Raw genomic sequence first — 6,352 nt, 5'->3', positions numbered from 1 at the left:
TATTCGCTTACTTAGAAAATCAACTCCTACTATCAATCCCGTACCCAAAATACAAAGATAATGTTCCTTAATTATTGTTTGTCATACTGGAATCGTCATCCGAGGAAGAGGGAGTCGAATCGCCTCCGTCTCCTCTTGCGTACGGTCCTGGCTACTGCACTTACAGAAAAATGTACTTTTGCCAACTGTATCGACTTTCTAAGGCCGTTGTTGCATCTATGTATGCATATACGTCCTCTCTCTGTTGGCCAATAGTTTTTTACCGTAGAAAGAAAAGTATGTGACATAGAAAGATTGGCGCCTGTTCTCCATCATCAATCAATAACAATAAAATCGATTTAAAGGTTCGTGCGTAGTCTTAATGTGCCCTTAACATCAGGAAGCTTCGCACCACTGCGTCTCCGACACATTGCCGGGCAAAAGAGAGGGAGAAATAATTTTTTGAGAGGTTAGTAGAACTAACAATCTATTTTTTTCAGCGACGGTAAAGAGTACGAGGCACAAATTCACGAAGGCCAATATTTTAGTTATTTTGTATCAGAAAAGTAGTGCGGTTTGCAATTATTAAAAACTTGGGGAAACAGTTAATTTTATGAAACGCACATCAACAACTGGCGGGGTACTCTCCCAATGAATTTTATTCATAGGTTTAACAATAGATTTAACGCAATTTTCAACAGTATTGTTACGCGGTGTTATAAGTGATTCTCGTTTATATGCTGCACATAAATTAGTCTGCTCCAACAGAAGGTCCCTAGAAACAGATGCCCTAAGTGGAAAATCAGACAATTAAATTTTTCTGAGAGATCTTAGAGGTATTTGCGTATTTCTTAGTGAAATTGAATTGTTTATACATAGTATAGCGAAATGTTAGGTCGCCGAAACTGGTAACACTGCGCACGGACACTACCTAACCATACCCCACCTCCGTCAGGCGTTCAGGTGTCGAAGGTCAGTAGCGCGTGAACGACAACACGATGAGGTTCGGTAACTACGAAAAAAGAATCGCGATTATTGCATTGCACCAATGTGGAAATATGCCGAAAAAGATTCATAGTTTGTTAAAAAAGCTGCCGATAAACGAACGATTCGTTTTTAGGATATTAGCTCGATACCGCGAAATGGGTGATGTGGTTGACAGGCCACGGGAGAGGCGCCCGCGCTCTGTACGTTGCCCGAATATCATGCATGCTATGCGTGAGCGTGTTCGTCGCAATCCTCTCCGCAAACAGAAACGAATGTCGGCGGAAATGAGCGCTTCAACTCGAAGTGTGCGTCGTATTTTACGAGATCTCGGCCTCCGTACGTACCGGTGAGACGTTAGCCATATGTCAACGCCAAAACTGAAGGAAATACGGCGAACTCGGTGTGCTGCTCTTCTGCAACGATTTCCCGGTGAAAAATATGTCAAATTTCTATTTTCTGATAAAAAAAATGTTTACGATCGAGGAAAAATTCAACCGACAAAATGACCGAGTATATGCTCACAATTGTTATGAAGCCAAAGAAAATGCTCCGCGAGTTCAACGTCGTCAGAATCCGACTTTTGTCATGGTATGGTGGGGCGTCTCATATAATGGAGTAATTGATATTCATTTCTGCGGGGCCGGCGTTAAAACCAATGCGAGCGTGTACGAAAAGTTGTTCGAAGATGTAGTCGAGCCATTGAGTGAATCTCCATTCGCTGGAAAGCCATGGTGCTTCCAGCAGGACTCGGCCCCCGCTCACAAAGCCAAGATAATTCAGTAGTGGTTAGCGGCACATGTTCCTGGCTTCACAACCGCGGATGAATGGGCCTTAGGCAGCCCAGATTTGAATCCTCTGGATTAAGTTAGAGAAGACTGCCTGCGATCGAACGTACACCGATTTGAAGAGTTTGAAGGCCAGCATTGTGCGTGGAGGTCGAGAAATGCGGCTTCATACCGTGCGTGAAGCGATCGATGCATGGCTCCACAGACTTCGGAAACGTATAAATGCTAGCGGCGGTCATTTTGAGTAAATTTCATTTCGTTCGAAAGCTCTATGTTTCCTTTTTTGAATGGTGTACTTTTCAATTGATTTGGTTTATTCTTTGGTGAGAAACAAAGATTTGTTTGACTGACAACTTATGGCTATTCCATGTATATTGTATAGCAGCAGATTGAAATAGTCAACCCTATTCGAAGAAGACCTGCCTTACTCGAAAGTGAGTGTAAGATGGTCAGAATTTATTGATGGATAGAGCTGGGCTTATAAGCAATGCGACAAAAATGACTGTTATCTATGGGGAAGAAAATCGACGATTCGATGGTTGAGTTGATTGAGCATCATCCTCTCGATCTCGTTCTCTTCTATTTGAATGTCAGTGGTTATGGGCATTTATATTTGTCACTTATCACTTGCACAGTATTAACTGTGATGCTAATGAAGCTAAAAAACGGTCTCACTGAAAATAAAACAGGAGAAAACCACCAAAGTACAGAGTGACTCTGTGGATCCTTTATACTCCACAAACGAGTGAACAGGAGGCATGCACATGGCAGTGGCTTCTGTATGATATGGGGTAGGAATTCCTTAGATTATGAGACTGTACGAACCCTTTCGTGCTCCGGGAAGTTTATTTTAGGATTGTGTCGGGACGATTCATCGACACGAACAATGCCGCAATTACTAGACACTTTTTGGTTGATTCAACGTGCACGTACAGCATCCAGATATGAATTCCGTTAAGCATACATGAAATAAGCTGAAAAGAAATATCCGAGACTAAAATTCGATTGCTACTAATATCGACGACCTCAAATCAGCATTTTTAGAGAAGTGAGAAATGATTCCTTTATAGTTGGAACAAGAGGAAACCGCCTGTAAGCCACTTTTACGGCAAAAGAGCTATACTTGATAGTGTATAAAAAAGCTTATATATATATATATACCGACAAAAGAGCTGTACTTGATAGTTAATAAAAAAGATCTTAGTTTCTTTTTCCGTTGTTTCAGTTTTAAAAAAACAATCCAATCTTAGTATTCCTAATTCACCATTTTCCTTGCAAATTAGTTCATATAGTATGTTGGTCAGCAGGCTTAACGTTGATACGTCGATCACAACAAACGTCTCAAATCTAAAATTTACTGCAATGTCGTCCGTCCTGTTCCTCTCTATGGTTCTGAGTGTTGGCCGACTATAAAAGACAATGAACGGCGTCTTGCGGTAATCGAGACGAAGATGTTGCGTTGGACTAGTGGCTTGACACGTTTTGATCACATCCGAAATGAGGATTCTCTATCTAATTCTAATTTCGCTTGCGATTAAATTATTTGAAATAATTAAGACTTACTTTTTTCTATTCGCTAGTGATATTCATTATGGTTGCAAATACTGATATTTCTGGAGCCACGTGTTTCCTTCATCAGTGCTAACAAGTCTGCTCTGAAGTGACTTGTTAGCATTGATGAAGAGAACAACTGGTTCCCGAAATATCGGTATTTGCAACAATAATAAATATCACTAGCGAATAAAAAAAGAAAGTCTTAATTATTTCATCTAGTTAAGATTTCTTTCTATTCTTTAGATGTTAACTTTCACACTGCAGGCACAAATTTGGGCTCATACAAATATGGAATGTTTTATGTTTTGTGCAATGGATTTATTTTGTAAACAATTATGGGCTTAACGATTATAATATTGCTCAATAGTGATATGGTTTAGCCTAACAATGGGCCCTGGTTCTCTGAAAGAAAATTTTAATAAAAAAATAAATATTTAACGATGAATTTGGGCTCCATTTCAGAAATCCTAGTTCATATGCCAGAAACCAAATGAAACGCAACTCATAATTAATTTATTTTCAAGGTGTTTCGTAATGCCTGGTTTCTGCATAAACAATTCCGATAAGTTCGGATATTAGGTGAGCAAATGGGCGTATGAGTTAATAATGTCTTTTAGAAAGCTTCCAGCCACTTTGTCATTTCTTTGAAGAAATCGAGCGGAAGCTAAAGTTTTGGCTTTTCTAAAAAAATTGCCGAATGTTTCATTACTAGGACAGAGGAGAGTTTTCAGATGCTGCCTCACCTAGGTCATGTGTAGCAGTGTAATCGAAACCGAAGTTACAAGTGTTGTTGGCTACGAATATATTAATTCTCAGACAAAAAAGGTGTTTGTTTACGCTTGGGCCAATCTAAATCATACTCATGAACCTTTTGAATTAATGTACCATTTAAAAGAAAAATTCATTATTCGTCAAATTAAATTGACACTTTTATAAATGAAATTAACTATTTGGCAAATGAAGTTAACTATTTAATAAATGAAATTGACAGAACAAATGAAATTAATTATTTAACAAAAGTCAACACGTTGTGGATGCCAACAGAAAAGCTGGCGGAGGTACTTTTATCCGAAACTGAAGCATACGTGGAAAGGAACTCTCCAATTTCCACTACAAAAATTAAACGTCGACTTTCTCTAAAAAGCTTCAACATATATATGTCGACAGTGAACAGTGCATTGGCTAAAATCGGCATCACCCTGAAACTTGCTCCCTTTGAGTTAGATTGGAATAGCGCTCCGCGTACTATTGCGCTCAGAAAAAAGTATGCCATCGAGTTGTCCAGATGCCGAGAAGATGCCAGATAAAACGGCAGAAAATGATCCTAACTGATGAGGGTGGTTTTAATTTACACTTTCAGTGTGGTGAGGCTCGATAAAAAAAAACACTCGGGCTAGATTAGTAGAGCCAACAGTACGGGGACGCAATGTGACGCTTATCGCCGCGATGACTAGCCAGGAAGTTATCCATTCTAAAATATTAACCAATGGCATCTGCAATAGCGAATGAATTTGCTGCTTCGTCGGGGGTTTATGGAAAAGCGTGGTCCGCCTTGGTAAAAGGCATTGGTTATAATAGATAACGTCAATCCATTGTTCATCGTTGACACACTTATGTTGAAGCCTTTTAGAGTAAGTTACGCTTAATTTCCTTGCAGCCACGCTCCAATTTTTATTAAAACTTAATCAGTCTAATTTTTCTGCCGACATCCACTCCATGGTGGCTTATTTTCAAAATTGGTAATTTGATTTGAAACAAAAAAAAATTATTTGTTAAAGTGTTAATTTCATTTGTTAAATAGTTAACTTCATTTGCTTAATAGTTAATTTAATTTATCAAAACCTTAATTTGTTTTGACGAAGAGTGAATTTGTCTTGCAAATGGTATATATTCGGAGCCAATAACACCTACAACCGTTTTCACTGTCAGAGTCATCAGAAACGCTTCCTTGTAAAACGTCCTGGCGCTCCAACCAAGTATTTTGAATCGAAAACAACTCTGATGAGCAGACATTTTCATTGTTTGAACAGTGCTAGTTATCTCGATATGTCAGTTTCACATGCCACGTTACATATTCCATGAATTACTGTTCCAACAACTAACTTTAAACAAAAAATAATACTTCAAAGTTTTATAAAAATAGTTCCTTAGTTTACTATAGTTCTTTTTAAATAAATGAAACTATTAAAAGGAAAGGTTTCCAATTTAACTATAGAATTTCATTAATTTTTAGGTAGCAAACACGTGTTTCAGACACAACATGTGTCCTTCTTCAGTGCTTATTTTGTAATGATTTGTTATACTTAACTCTAAGCCTTATATATCCCCCAGTAGGTTGATTGTGGGCTTCCTGAATATATCGAACTCGAGGTTTTCCCGGTTTCTGATTATTTTGATGTCCAGGAATGGTATTTCTCTCATTTGTTCAGTCTCCATAGTGAATATAATATTTTTATGGAGCTGGTTGATTTTTTCTAGCAATCCATTCAACAGCGATTTGTCCACGATGGCTAGTACACCATCAAAATATCTAACCCGAAAAGTGGGCATTATCCCACGCTGTTCCATTAGTTCCTCTAGACCTGCCATAAACATTTCGCTTAGTAGAGGGGAAAGTGGGTTACCCATTGCCTTGCCTGCGGTGGTTTTGTCGTATTCATTCCGGAAGGCGAAATAGTTTTCACTCATACATAAAGACGTTAGCTTTGTATATTGGCGATTCTCCCTCTTTTCCTTGGTTGAGGTGTGGTGTTTGTTGAGTCACGTTTAGAAATAAATTTCGAATGTTGTTAACCCGGCCGTGCCACATTCCGCCCCCAGATGAAACCTAGGGGTTTCAACGACTGAACTTGGGACCGCGTTCCCCATCATACAGCGAAGCGAACGCGTTGATTTGGGGCAAATGGGCTTCAGTCTGGATAAGCAGACGGCTTTTTTATGTCCACCAATCTCGAACTGGAAGAAATGCTCTCCCCGCTCGAGAATACGGTACGGGCCTTCGTATGGAGGCTGCAGCGGCTTCCGGACAGCATCCGTCCTGACCAGGA

General features: G+C 39.3%; 1 protein-coding gene across 31 annotated transcripts in view; it reads right to left on the bottom strand.

The window, feature by feature from the left end:
- Positions 1 to 6,352, bottom strand: part of LOC119650904 (modifier of mdg4) — a 301,775-nt gene that overhangs the window by 195,958 nt on the left and 99,465 nt on the right. The gene's annotated exons all lie outside the window — the stretch shown is intronic.

The sequence above is a fragment of the Hermetia illucens genome, chromosome 3 (genome assembly GCF_905115235.1).
Source record: "Hermetia illucens chromosome 3, iHerIll2.2.curated.20191125, whole genome shotgun sequence".
NCBI classification, from domain to species: domain Eukaryota; kingdom Metazoa; phylum Arthropoda; class Insecta; order Diptera; family Stratiomyidae; genus Hermetia; species Hermetia illucens.
The sequence above is the reverse complement of the archived record's forward strand: the minus strand, read 5'-3'. Positions and strand labels throughout refer to the sequence as shown.